This window comes from Penaeus monodon, chromosome 3 (genome assembly GCF_015228065.2).
Source record: "Penaeus monodon isolate SGIC_2016 chromosome 3, NSTDA_Pmon_1, whole genome shotgun sequence".
NCBI classification, from domain to species: Eukaryota; Metazoa; Arthropoda; class Malacostraca; order Decapoda; family Penaeidae; genus Penaeus; species Penaeus monodon.
The window spans coordinates 28,627,165-28,642,141 of record NC_051388.1 but is presented as its reverse complement, the minus strand read 5'-3'; positions in this window follow the sequence as shown (position 1 = coordinate 28,642,141).

Genomic DNA, 14,977 nt, shown 5'->3' with positions numbered 1-14,977 from the left:
TGGATATCTGGTGAAAACACCTTCAGTTCTACTGATTACTGGTTTCACCAAATAATATGTCTGGCGTATTACAGTGTAACTGTTTTAAAAGCGGCAGAGATAGTTCCTCCTAGTTAGTTGGAGACTGCAAGTTGAGAAGGACCTGGGGATTCCACTCAACTTTTTTTTCTCCTGACAAATCTCTACACCAATGATTAAATACAGAAACGATAATTCATACCACATCGCCCGTCGCGTGGGTATCAAGGGGCGCGTTAGTCAGTGGGCAACCAGGCTGACAATGTTAAACATCTCTGGAAGACAAAGAGATAAAGAAAACATGTCCAATTAAGAAACACATTAAAAATCGGAACGTGGAACGTAAGGAAAATGAAGAGATGGGTAAATTACATACTGTCTGTAACGAAATGGATAGATACAACATTCAAATACTAGGAATCAGTGAGACCAATTGGAAAAGTAATGGAAGTTTCAAAACTAAAGGAAACAAGACAGTTCTTTTGTTCTGGAAAAGAAGAAGGAAATCTATAGCCGCACGGAGTTGCTATGATTCATCACGAAAAAAACTGCAAATCATGGGATCAGCCAATAATACTAAATATATATATATTAAATATATTTATGTAAATATAATATATAAATATATATATATATATATATATATATATATATATTTGTATGCAGCAGCGAATATATATACGTAAATATCAAATGTTGTCTTGACGTGTAGAGTACACATTTATCCAACCTCGAATTACAACTTTTTCAACTAAAGGTAAATTTATTTGTGATATTACTCTGGCACCAAAAGGATGGATTTTAAATAGCTTGGTTTTAAGCAGCGTTAATAGTATCGTCGTTTTGGTCATTAAAGATGGGCAATACATACTCAAAATTGTAAGAGAAAAATGAAAACTTTAAATATTGTTCTCTCGAATTTCCCAGGATTTTTGGTGTATTTGATTTTTCCTCCATTTCCATATAGCTGCAAGAACATCCCTAAAACCGGGAAATTTCCTACATTAAGTCTATATGATATGGTCTCGTCACTGAGCCAAGGTTTACATAAGTACTTATATACACCATGTATTCCAAATTCGTTCGTCCCGCACGTGACGTCACTTAGAGTAAACTTTGGGGGTTCGAGGATGGAATGTAGACTGCACAAAGCCAGGGCATATATATATATATATATATATATATATATATATATATATATATATATATATATATATATATAATCAGTGCAAGTGCACACACCAATCGCCGCATGAGAGTGCGTGGGTGCATCCATGCACACACGCATCGCCCGCGCGCATATGTGAGCACGCGCGCTGATTTAAATAATTGTAGGTAAATCGAACCTAGATACGATGAAGTTCCTTGGGCAAGGAACTTCACCTCGATTGCCTACCTAGCCGCTGGGTGGGCAAGCCAGCCCAAATCAGTGCCGGGTAAATAGAGATGGTGACTCGATAAAAACACCGGGCGGAAGGCAATGGCAAACCACCGCTCTAAATTGCCAAGAAAATCATGGAAATCCATGATCGCCAACGTCCTGGTGGGACAGGGCACTTGAAAGAAGAAGTGTATATATATATATATATATATATATATATATATATATATATATATATATATATATATATATATATATATATGTGTGTGTGTGTGTGTGTGTGTGTGTGTGTGTGTGTGTGTGTGTGTGTGTGTGTGTGTGTGTGTGTGTGTGTGTGTGTGTGTGTGTGTGTGTGTGTGTGTGTGTGTGTGTGTATGTATGTATACATATATGTGTATATATACATATATATAAGTGTGTGTATGTGTATATATGTATGCGTATATGTATATGTATATGTATATATATATATATATATATATATATATATATATATATATATATATATATATGTATTTAAATGAACCAACGTCTAAAAACACTACTTTTTGCTCAAGTGGGCCACCGTGTTCCATTATATCCCAAGGTCGATATGAGTAAATATAGACCTTCTTATCTCCTTCCCCTCTTCTACCATTCTCTAATCCTCCCCCCCCCCCCGTTATCAGCCAGCACCATGTGACGTCATAAACATTATCTCCCAAAGCTGTAAAGAAGTCGCAAGTGACGAGACCTTACTTATATAAACCTTGCCGCGGACCTCGCACGTTTACCGAGCAAAGCAGGTGTTGTATAACTCAGGTGTGTATGACGACACACAGGCTTTGCCAGCACTCGAGCAAACAGTCAAATTTTCAGGTAAACGTTACCTGGTGATTTCGCTCAACCACGAGCACGGCCACTCCCTTGGTTTGCCCGTCAGTTTTGCCCGAATAATGGACAATGAACAGGTAATCAAACAAGACAAATTAACTCTCTGTACATCAAAAGATCATATACAGAGACAGGATCAAGACAAATGCAAACCCATGAACCTGAGACCTGGAATCATCTACCTCAAAATATTAGAAACATCTCCAACCTGAATGCATGAAAATGAAATTAAAGTAGCACCTTTTGAATTGTCAGTGACATCACGCATTTACATATAAAACCAAACAATGTACTCTAATTTCTAATGATGTGATAATTTTTTTCTTAATTTTCTTACTCATATACAGTTTCCCGCAGTTCCAACTGTTTATATATATATATATATATATATATATATATATATATAAATATATATATATATATATATATATAAATATATATATATATTATAATATATATATATATATATATATATATATATATATATATATATATATATATATATATATGCATAGCATTCAGTATTCTGTGAACTGAGTGCTCTTGTTTGTAACGAAGCCTGTGATAAGCTCGTGATTTTTCGTAAATATTTTCACTGACAGCTAATAACAACCATCAGAATTATGTTAAAAGGTGTGGAAACATTACAATATTTTACCCAATGCCAACATTATTGTTTGAAATACGAGATATTTACCTTAAAAAAAAAAAATAAGTGGAACTGGTATAACTGGCAACTTTAGCACAATTACGACAGCCAAATATCGATGACATTTCATCTCAAATTATTTCTTAACAATGAGTTTGTAAATATGTGTGTGTGTGCGCACATATATGTATGTGTGTGTGTGTGTGTGTATATATTATTATATATTATTATATGTATATATATTATTATTATATTGTGTGTGTGTGTGTGGTGTGTGTGTGTGTTGTGTGTGTGTGTGTGTGTGTGTGTGTGTGTGTGTGTGTGTGTGTGTGTGTGTGTGTGTGTGTGTGTGTGTGTGTATAATGGTCTCTAATTTGAATTATACTAGAATACCACTATATTATCTGGCAGGTCCAGAGGAAAACTCAGTGTCTAATTCTCAGCTTTATTGAAAGAACAGACACGTAGTTTTAAGTTGATCTTGTCGCGGTAGTCGTGGCGGAGGCGGCGTCAGCTCCTACGGCTAAGGGGGAAGGTGCTCGCGGTTCAAGGAACGGACTCGGATTGTCTCCTTCGGGTATTGCTGGGTCGCTTCAACCCTAGGGGGTGGGGACACAGCTGTTTACCCTCGGCTACCCCCTCCATGGCCTTCTAGTTATCGCTGTGAGGTGAGGTCATGACCCAGGCGGTCAACAGCTGCCCGGCCGGTCTCTTGATTAATGGATGTAAAAGGCTATCATCCTTCATACAATGGTGAGCAGAGGGGTAGTTATACTGGTATTCGGCATTCACTCTTTATTTCTAAGAGTTGACACACGCAGTATAAGAACACACGAGACATGTCTAGTTATGGGTAAGGCGGTATGTGGGTCGCAAGCCAGCTGGCCGGAGGGAGAGGGCGGAGCTGACCATACCGCGTCGGGTGCTTAACACGAACTCTCGGTCAAACGAGGTGAGATATGAAATGTGACCTCCGCCCTCGCTGCGAATTACATATATTATCTGTAAATGTAAATCATAAGGTTTCCTCACCCGATTCATTGTCTCTGCGCGGCTTCCTTGTGGAAATAATGAACAAATTACCCAATTGCTTAATGCTTAATATTTATGATAATGACGTGTTAGAGGTCCAAAATGCACATAGATAATAACTAATATTAAGATTTGCAGTGCATATTGACAGGTCATCACGTATAGCATTAAGGTGGACGGTTTACTAAGCACATCTTAAGTCAATTTTCAGGTTTCAAAAAATGTTTCACTTAAAAACATTAACTCTCGTGTATCCATTACTTTCTCACTTTCTCTCTCTCTCTCTCTCTCTCTCTAGTGTGAAATATATAAAAAATAAGAAACGTCTTTTAACAGCCAAGTGTCAATGAAGATTATTAAACAAGCAACTATTTATGAAGGGGAGATCATTGTGACTATCCAAACTCCTCGAAATTCAGATGAAGCAAGATGTATGATTTTTTTTGCCTAACGAAATATGCAATAAATCATCAGAGACCGACCTCTCCACTCACGGAATACTACATACCACATGAGTATTGCCAGATAAAAATTGTAACTTCCAGATTATGTAAAAAAAAAAAATGTAACTAATGGGATAGTGTTTTAAATTTTAATTTTAATTTAGACACCGCTAATACTTCCAATAAAGATTTACGAATTGATTATGTCTTGTACTGCACGATGCAGAAATAAACGAAAAAATATCCCAAAACAAAGAAGTTAATTGGAAAATATTGCGACACTGGCCTTGGTAGAGAGAGAGAAAAAAATATTGAACACAAACTAAATTGAAGGGTGAGGCAACAGTTCCATCATGATTTCGCCTTCCGGTCTGTAGAAGTGAGAAAGAGGAAAGAGTATAGAGGGAGAGAGGGAAAGCATACGTTACACGAGAGGCAAGTGAGGACAGATAAACGGAAACGAAGGCAGATCATATCGGTCGAAGGGTAAGGCTGTCTATAAGAAGGGTGGCTGGCATAAGGGAGTACTATGAGGATGTGGTAAGCGAGGATGCTGTCAGGAAAAGAAAAGAAAGTTGTTGAGGTTAATACACGAGAAGATTTCACCAGTCTGCAAACGTGAACATCAACGGAGGGAATACACTGCGAGCAGCTCACCAGTCCATCTGATCGTGTGTGTTCTACTCATGGCAGAAGAGGGCGATTTGAAACGTCCTCTGAATATAGCGTACTAGTGCAAAGAGATACGTTTGCTGGGGGAAAGCAAATAAGTATTTGTTTAGACCTTGCATTGAAAACGGTCAGTAAAACGACGAGTTAGGGCAGAGGTGTCAAATTAGTGGCACGCAGGTCAAATGTATCACTTGTGATGAACATAAAGGGCCCGCGGGGGTTACAAGGAGAATAATTAGCTTGTGAAATGATCATCATGAAGGAAATCAATATATGATTAAGAGACTGGAAATTCATGAATAACCCTTACTTCATAATGGTAAACGTTTCATTTATAATTATGTTACTATCATATTGCCATTATGAGGCAAGATGCATATTACTATCACAAATGAAAAACATTATACAATTTTAAATCGGAGACTCAGCTACTGATTAATGCATATAAATATACATATTACCATTAGTGTCATTATTTAAAATTTATAAAAAAAAATAACCTTTACATACGGATGCGTAACATCAGATTGTTTGGATAACGTAATCATGGGAAGCCAGGCATGTACCTTTTTTGGCTCTCAAGACGTTGGTTGAAGGCCAACGTCTTGAAGATTTTAAGTTGGCACCCCTGACTTAGGGTTTCCAAGAAGGGAGCTCGTCGTTGATCTTCCATTCTACTTTGGAAAAATGGGGAGTCAGCTTCGTCAAGAAATCCAGGTAGAGGACAAATTCATTCAAATTCTTAAAGTTTATTTAGAAAAATAGTACGAAGAAGTGTGTGTGTGTGTGTGTGTGTGTGTGTGTGTGTGTGTGTGTGTGTGTGTGTGTGTGTGTGTGTGTGTGTGTGTGTGTGTGTGTGTGTGTGAGGTTAGGAATCTTTCATGAGCGTTAGGAAATTAATTCATTCATTGATACATATAGCATCATCTCACTATCAGTCCGGCGGTTGTTGTGGGCGGTCCTTGTATCAGAAATTGTGTTCTCACAATTCTGTAAGTAATGTACCAGCGTGGCGTTCGGCTCGCCACAGGGTATGCAACACCTGTCTTCATGGTCAATTGTTTCTATGAACTGCCATGCACAATGGTAACCTAGTCTGATTCTGCGAAGAATGACTTCGGTACTTCTATTAATTGCTATAGAGAGTGCCAGTGGCTCATAACCTGTGGCGTCTGAGTACCATCTGGCCGAGGGGGAGGATCTCGTTTTCTCTCTGTGAAGCTGCAGGAGGAAGGCACGAGCTGTGGCATTACACTTCTGGCTTAAGATTTTTCGGGTCGGTTTTATGATCATGGGATTTAAGGGCATACCTCTGCCAATGTCAGCTAATCTGTCAGCAAGCTCATTCCCTCTGATGCCTATGTGGCTAGGGACCCAGTTTATGATTATTCTTCTACCCTGTGCAAGAATCCTCTGTGCTATTGTGAGGATAGTGGTCAGTAGGTAGATATTGTGTTTGGGTGAGCTTTGCTGTGGACAGTCAATGGCTGCCCTCTAGTCTGTATGTATGACCACGTGTCCTTCCCTCAGGGAAGCGTGGACTACGGCTCCTATGATCGTAACTGCCTCTGGCTGTAGCGAGGAGGCGTTGTCTGTTACCCTCATGGATTGTTTGGCATCCCTTGCTGCAAAGCCAGCGCCTGCAGTGTGGTTTAAGGGATCGACTGATCCATCCGTGAAGTAGGCTCTACTACCCGGAGGAGTGATGGCTGGAATTACCCCTCAGCTTCTGCCTTTAAACTAGGCATGGGGTATTGATTCTCATAAAAGAGAACTTAATCAAGGTTTGTGTCCACGGCGGGGCTTCAACAAGGAGTGGGGGAATCCATACCCTTGGCAAGTAGTTGTTCTTTGAGCTGATAGCGTATCAACACCCTGGCTGTGTTCTTGTTCTGAGTATTTTTTGTCTCATGTTTGTGTTCCTGGGAGCTCGGATGACCTTTGAAAAGAACTGAGCTGCCATTAGATCAATTTGTGAATCCAGGGGGAGAAGGTTTGCCTCCACGAGGAGGTTGAGGGCCTTCGTCCACCTTGGGGCACCCAGAATGATCCTGGTGGCTTCATTTTGAATTGTCTCCAATTTTTCTCTTAATTTTGGCTTTGCAGCAATCAGGGAGACAGGAGCATAGTCCACAATGGGACGAATGGCATGTACATAGAATGATCTTAGTACTTTATGTCTAGTCCCTATGTATCTCCCAGACATTGCTCTGATGACAAACAGTCTTGCTTTGGTTCGGTCAACAAGCAAAGGAGAGGTTCCTGTCAAGCAGTACCCAAAGGTATTGGAAGACCTGGACCCATTCTAAGTCCATTCCCTGGATTCTTAGACTTGTGCCTTGAACATTTAGTCTCAGAGACATGGCTTTGGATTTGGCTGCAGAGATCTTTAGTCCTGTCCTACAGCACTCCTCAGATACACGGTCCAGACAACGCTGGGCTTTACTTAGGCAGTGTGCTCCAGTGGAGATGATTGCAAGGTCGTCTGCATAGGAGATGATCTTGCACCCCACTGGGAGCTGTATGTTGAAGATGCAGGATATTAGGGTGTTGAAAAAGGCTGGACTGAGGACCCCACCCTGTGGTGTTCCGTTTTCTAGTGGCATGTGCTGTGACAGGTGACCTTGGAATATGACTTTGGCTGTTCTGTTCCTGAAATGGTCACCTATCGAAGCCAGGAGCTTTCTTCGGATTCCCTTCTGGATAAGGTTCTCCTGAATAGCAAGAGGACCTTCTCCAGGTCTAGGAATAATACCACAGAAGTGACAAGTGCTGATTGTGCTTAAGAGCATGGTTATGCTGTGTGCTGTGCTCATGCCCCTTGTGAACCCATGAAGGTGTTCATGTGGGGGTCCCATTTTCCATTGGAGTCGGTTTAATACCATTCTCTCGGCCGTCTTGCCCAGACAGCTGAGGAGAGAGATGAGGCGGTACTTCTCTGTCTCCTTTGGTTTTGGGATGGGAACTATGATGGCCCTCTTTCAGCTCTTGGGTAGACTGGAAGTTTCCCGGGACCTGTTGATGAGTTGCAAGAATGCAACTGCCAGTCCTAGGTGGGAGATCCCATCAGAACCCGGGGCTGTGCAAGAACTGTTTTTATAGGTGTGTCTTAGTTCCCTCAGAGAGAAGATAACATCTGAGTTACTGGGTTTGGCTGCCCTTCTCTGATATGAGCAAGTCTGCCTGGTTGTAGGCATTGTTGGTTTGCCCTCAGTTCAGCTGGCAGACTGTTGCTGCTTCTTCTTGCAGAGAACTACACCAGTCTGTTTGCTTCTGCTTGAGGGTCATGGTGTGTGCACCTCGGGGCTGAGCGGCCAGTAGCTCGCCTTACCCGTTGCCACAGCTCTGTAAAGGTGGTTCGGTGGTCAAAGGACTCACACCATTCCAGCCACTCTTATGGCAGCTTCCTTGGCGTCCCTAACTGCTTCCCTTAGGAGGGCTAGGTTGTCAGGGGTTCCTTTGCCTTCGGTAATGTTTTCTACACATGTTCACTCTGTGGTTGACTTTCTTAATCTTGTCATTAAAGTACCAGGTGTCTTTATAACTCCTGGACCATGGCCGAGTTTTAGGTTTAGTCTGTGAGGCTGCTTGATTTATGGCACTGATAAGCCTGGCTTCAAGCACTTCCACGTTTTCACTCTGTGGGGGTTCATTGCTTCTAAGACAGTGGGCCAAGGCATTCTTAAAGGCTTGCCAGTGGGCCTTGTCTGTTTTCATCTTGGATTTGCTTGTAGCATTTGGGCTGGGCCAGCATCCATGAGGGTAGTAACAGTGCCATAATGGTCACTTGTGATAGTCTCATTGACGCACCATCTAATTCTCTCCACCAGAGCCGCAGTGGCCAGGGTGAGGTATAGGACCCCTCCTTTGACATGGGCTAGCTCTTAGCTGAAGAGCGATTTCGGGGGAAAACCTGCCGCATCCGGTGCCCTGCAGGGAGCCAGGATTGGGTGGTGTGCATTGAAGTCTCCCCCTATGATCACTCGGTGTTGTGCTACATTGGCACAGACCTGGCTGATGTCTAAGCTCTACAGCCTGGCTTGCTGTACACATTGTACAGCTTGAGGGGGCCCCCAGTCAGGTGAATCTCAACAGCAAGAGATTCAATATCCTCTCCACAGTGCGCTGCATTGGCTATTGCAGAGCAAGGGATTGTTGCTCTGACCAGGGCGAATAGTCTCCTCTATTAATGTCTTCTGGAGCATGACAGTGTCAATGTTCCTTGATCGCACTATTGCATGGAGGATGGCATTCTTTGTATTAAAGCCATAGATGTTCTACTGTAGTATGCTTAGATTGTGTATCATGATGTTACTTGGTGATAGTTACATCAGAGACGTCTTTATATTCGGCTTCAGAGCCAGTTGTGTCGGAGTCTGACAACTCCATTGTCACTGGTTGAGGGATCTTCATCTGTTGTCAGGCTAACTGTGGGTCCACTGGGAGGTGGAGAGCCTTTGGTAGCTCTGACTTTTGTGAGTTTAGCTTTTCTCACTTCAGGGGCTATGTCTGTGTATCTTTTCTCTTTGCAGACTTTACCTGAGTAGGGTCAGCTTGCTCTGGCACTGGTTGCACAGATTCAGCCTGTTCTGACTCTGCCTGTGAGGGCGTGGCCAGGGTTGGAGTGGGGAGGGGAGTCTCGTCCTGGGGTGAGGGTGGGGCTGCTTTGAATCTGTTCAGCTTCCTTCCTTTCAGGACTGCAACAGTCTGGGTCACTAACGTCATGGCAACTGTGACTGCCTTCTCCGCCTCCTCACTGGACCTCCCCAAAGCTGTTGCTACTGCAGTGACTATAGCAGTCAACAGGAGAGTCATATCTTCCTCATCAAAAGATTCCCCCCTAACGGAAGCCGCCTTGCCGCGATGGGGGGGCTTGAGGTCCCAATGATCTGGTGAGCCGGACCAGAGGGCTACCCATACTGGAGGGGTTACCAGTGAGGGATGAGACAAAATGGCTTCCTGGTGCACCAAGGCCTAAGAGAGGGGATGGTGCACCCACCCCTGGTTCATTCCATCTTGGACCAGGGAGAACTCGCCCATGTGTGTTCGCCGTGTGTGGCATCCCGTATTACCAGGAGACAGGAGTCCTAGAGGTTGAGCGATGCTGCACGCTGCGCCCTGCAGCTAGCAACACACCTCTTTGGTCCTTTATTCTGGTTAGACAGGTGGCTTGATCAAGGCCCGGTCAAGTCAATCGGCTGGTCAAATATGGCTAGGGTCAAGCAGACACTATTCAGTCGGTAGCGCATAGGTCCCGCGACTGCCATCAGTACTGCAATAGTGGCTGCATATATTTCCTCATTAACCCTGTGGCTGTTGGGAGATTTTGAACCCCAACTATAGCTTCCCCTCGTTGGACTCCATGGTGGGTGGGGGGGGTGAGGAAATGAAGAATTTCAATTTGTATGAGTGCTACAAATTTACAAAGATCTAGCTCTTTCCCTGACGACCTACGTAATCCCCCGACCATTCCCTCTGAAACATCACATGTTGTCACTCTGGAACCTTTCCAGCTTCCAAAGGGCAAGAATGGGAATCGTAATGGTTCCCGGGCTCCCAAACCAGGTAAGAAGGGGAAAAATCCTCCTCAATCCACTAAGGAAATCTTACCTGGTAAATATGAAAGCATTTCATATAGTAAGTACCTGGTAGTGAAGACCATTGATGGTGTATCTATCATGGATCTTGATATTTTTGAAGTACATCGAAAAATTGTTGAAGTATGTCAATGTGATCCTCGCATCACCCCACAGCGAGATGGTAGCCTGATAGTTGAGGTTTCGTCACCAGACGAGAGTGACCGTCTGCGTGCGATATGCGACATTCTTGGGGCTCAAGTTTCATGTTCTTACAAAACCCTCAATCAGTGTAAGGGAATTGTCTTTTCCCGAGACCTGATGAGGTATTCTGAGGAGAAACTGTTAGAAGAAATAGAGAACTTTAATGTAGTGGCAGTAAAACGTTTTAAGAAGAAAGTTGATGGTTTGGAACAGTCGACACCAGCTCTTCTTCTAACTTTTAACACATTAGTCCTTCCAGAATCGGTTAAGTTAGCATGGTACCACCTCAAGGTAAAGCCATATGTGCCCAACCCTATGCGGTGCTTCCACTGCCAGGGTTATGGGCGTGGGGCCAACTCTTGAAGTTTTAAAGAAAATGGACAACCAAGAATATGTGTAAAGTGTGGTACAACAGGTCATCAAGGAGATGACAACTGTCCAGGTCCAATATCCTGTTAGCACTGCAAAGAAGCTCATGAAGCTTCTTCAAAGCAATGTAAAGGGTACAAATTTGAAAAGGAAAAAGTATTGGTAATAAGGAGCAACGAGAAAGTTAGTTTTCCAGAGGCAAATCGACGTGCCCATGTGCTGTTTGCACATCCAGGTAGGTCCTTTGCTTCGGTTCTAGCCCATCCTCCTTCCCACCAACCCTTGCCCTCCAATGCTTCTTACAGCACATATTCTGCCACTTTCTCTAAACCTCAGTCCCAAATTGATGACACTGCCTCTGGTGAGTTGTTCCACCAGAAATGGAGTAGGAGTGAGGGGTCTATTGAGGAGACTCCTCCCAAAGTAAGGTCTTTGGAGCCATCAGGCAAGGCTCCAGAGGCCTCAACGGTGACAACTCCAGCTGCCACCACATCACAGGGGCCTCTGCTGCTAGGCAGAATGCCCCTGAAGTAAAGGCTCAGGCATGCCCTTTGCCCAGGCAAAGGAATCCTGAACCTGTCCAAAAGACTCCAGCTGCCACAATATCCACAGGGGCCTCAGCTGCTAGACAGAATGCCCCTGAAACAAAGGCTCAGGTCCGATCTTTGCCCAGGCAAAGAAATCCTGAACCGGTCCAAGGGAAACCTGTGGAAACTAGTTCCACAAGTAAACAAATATTAAAAAGGTACTCCCATGATCCTGGAAAGGGACAGCCTAAAGGTGTGAGGCAAACCTTTACCACAGGTGCTTCCAAACACCTTATGAAGAAAATAATATAAAGAACTGGATACCCTAATCCAGTGGAACTGTCAGGGAATTCATGCAAAATGGGAAGAACTGCAACATCTGATAGCTTCATGTAACCCAGTTTGTGTATGCCTACAAGAGATTATGACCAGGGAAAATCGTCCCATTTTCCTGAGAGGATTCCAAGTTCAAGCCCATTATGGAACCTTTGACAATGGACCTCAAGGAAGAGTAGCAGTAATGGTCAAGATATTCCCTTCCAGGCCATCCACCTGCAGACAACACTGCAGGTGAAGGCTGTGAGAATAGGCTTGACACGACCTTACATTGTTGCATCCATCTACCTTCCTCCACATAATCTGAACATTAATGATTTGGAATATCTACTTGGGCAGTTGCCACATCCATTTCTACTCTTGGGAGATTTCAATGGTCGGCATCACCTCTGGGGAGACACTTTGTGCAACCCTCGAGGAAGGGCCTTGGAGTCCTTGTTCTTTAGAGTAGATGCAGTTTTTTGAACAGTGACACTCCCACATATTTCCAAATTCAAACTGGGACATTCTCCAATATAGACCTATCAATAGGCTCACCTGATTCACAGTTGAACTTCACTTGGCAGGTCATGGAAGACTTGCATGGAAGTGACCACTTTCCAATACTTTTGCAGGAGGTGAATGGTATTCCAGCCAATGGAGTGCAGAGATGGTGACATGAACATGCAGACTGGAATCTTTTTAGATCAACTGCAGTATTCCAAGGATCTCTGAATGATTCCCAGTGTATTTAAGATGCTGTTAATCACCTCACATCACGAATTCACCTTGCAGCAGAAGCATCCTTTCCGGAAAGTAGCGGCCATTACCGTCGACCTCCAGTACCATGGTGGTCTGATGAATGCCAACAAGCTGTCAGAGCAAGAAAAGCTGCATTAAGGCAATTGAAACGACGCCCCAGCATTGTAACCTTGATCAATTACAAGAAGACCCGAGCCAAGGCTAGGCGTGTGCTAAAGGAGGCTAGACGGACGTCGTGGAGACAGTATGTCTCTTTGATTAACTCTGGGACCCCCTTAGTATGGGTATGGGACAAGGTGCGTAAGATCGCTGGAAAGAGCATATCCATGTCACAACCTGCTCTGAAGATAGATGGCATAATCATCACAGATAAAAAAGATGTTGCAAATGAGCTAGCTAAATCCATGGCAGAGGTGAAGTACTTGGGTCTAATTTTTGACTCAAGACATACATGGGTGCCTCACATCAAACAGTTAAAAGTGAAGGCTACAAAAGCACTTAGTATTTTGCGGGTTCTTTCACATTTATCTTGGGGTGCAGACCGCACAACACTTCTACGGCTTTACCGAGCGCTTATTCGTAGTAAGCTTGACTATGGATGTGAAGCTTATTCATCTGCAACTCCCACTGTTCTCCGGATGTTGGACTCAGTTCATAATGAAGTTCTCAGAATCTGTACTGGGGCTTTCAGGTCTTCACCTGTGGAGTCCCTGTATGCTGAGAGTGGAGAACCACCTCTTTCATTACACCAGGACTACATGAACCTGATTTACTACACGAGACTACAAAGGATTCCAGGATCTCCTACATCCAGATTGGTTTTCAACCCCCTTGAGGATAGCCGATCCTATGGTAGGAGAATGAGGAATCTTGTAGAACTCAATTTAAGTCTCACTAAGGTTCTGGCTGTTGGAATTCCCCAATTCCTCCCTTGGACTAATCAAGTCGAGCTGGATTTGGTCGGAATTGGGAAAGGGGAGAGATCTGAAGCAGAAGTCAGAGAGAGATTTCTTCAGCACATTTCTAAGTACCAAGGATTGGATGCAATATATACAGATGGTTCGAAATCTGAAAATGGTGTGGGCTTTGCATCAGTGAGCAGAAGGAAGACTGCATCTGGCAGTCTTTCTCTAGCAGCCTCGATCTTCACTGCAGAGTTACATGCCATCCTTGCAGCAGTTAAGATGACTAGAGATCTTATGAACCATTCTATTGTGATATTTTGTGACTCTCGTAGTGCCTTGCAAGCAATCAAGAGCTTAAACTCATCACATCCAATAGTGAGGGAGGTTCAAGATTGGCTTGCACTGATGTCAACACATAAAAAGATAACTCTGTGTTGGGTGCCAGCACATGTTGGTGTCAGTGGGAATGAGCGAGCTGATCAGAAGGCCAAGGCAGCTGCCGCTCAGCCTTGTGATGCTCGTTTTCCTCTCCCACACACCGACCTGGAACCCAGCATCAGGAGTTGTCTTCGCGATAAATGGAAGGAACAATGGAGGCATATCTCCAGAAATAAAATGCGAGAGATTAGAGATGACCTTGGCAGTTGGGTGACTAGCATCCATCCCGACCGAAAAGTGGAAGTTGCATTAACAAGACTAAGAATCGGGCACACAAGACTGACTCATGGGCCGATAATGGCTAAAAGTCAAACACTTTGTGAGGGATGCCAAGAGCCCTTAACGATCGCACATGTAGTGGAAAGATGTGCAACAAGTACATACGTCTTTGGTCTGAGAATGTTGCACATCTTTCCACTACATGTGCGATCGTTAAGGGCTCTTGGCCTATTGCATACTACAGCTGACAGCTGAGAGGAGATATACTACAATTGGAAAGGAGGCTCAAGCTATAATAGAAGCCTTAAAAAAATAAACTTTTGGTGTTGGGATTGGAAGCAGAGGTTCTGTCAGACAACAGAGTTACAAGAAGAGCTCTAAATACACAATCCTTTGGGTCAAAAATTATGTACCATCCAGGAAAGCTCAATGCAGCAGCAGATGCTCTTTCCAGGATTGAAGTTCCTGAAGGAGTAGAAGCCGATGATCACCGAATAAACAGAGGGCTGTCAAGCTGTGTTCAGGCAGTCGAGTCATCAGGAGAGATGCCTGAGGAGAAACAGGATGAAGAAGATGGACCACCCTGGTCATTAG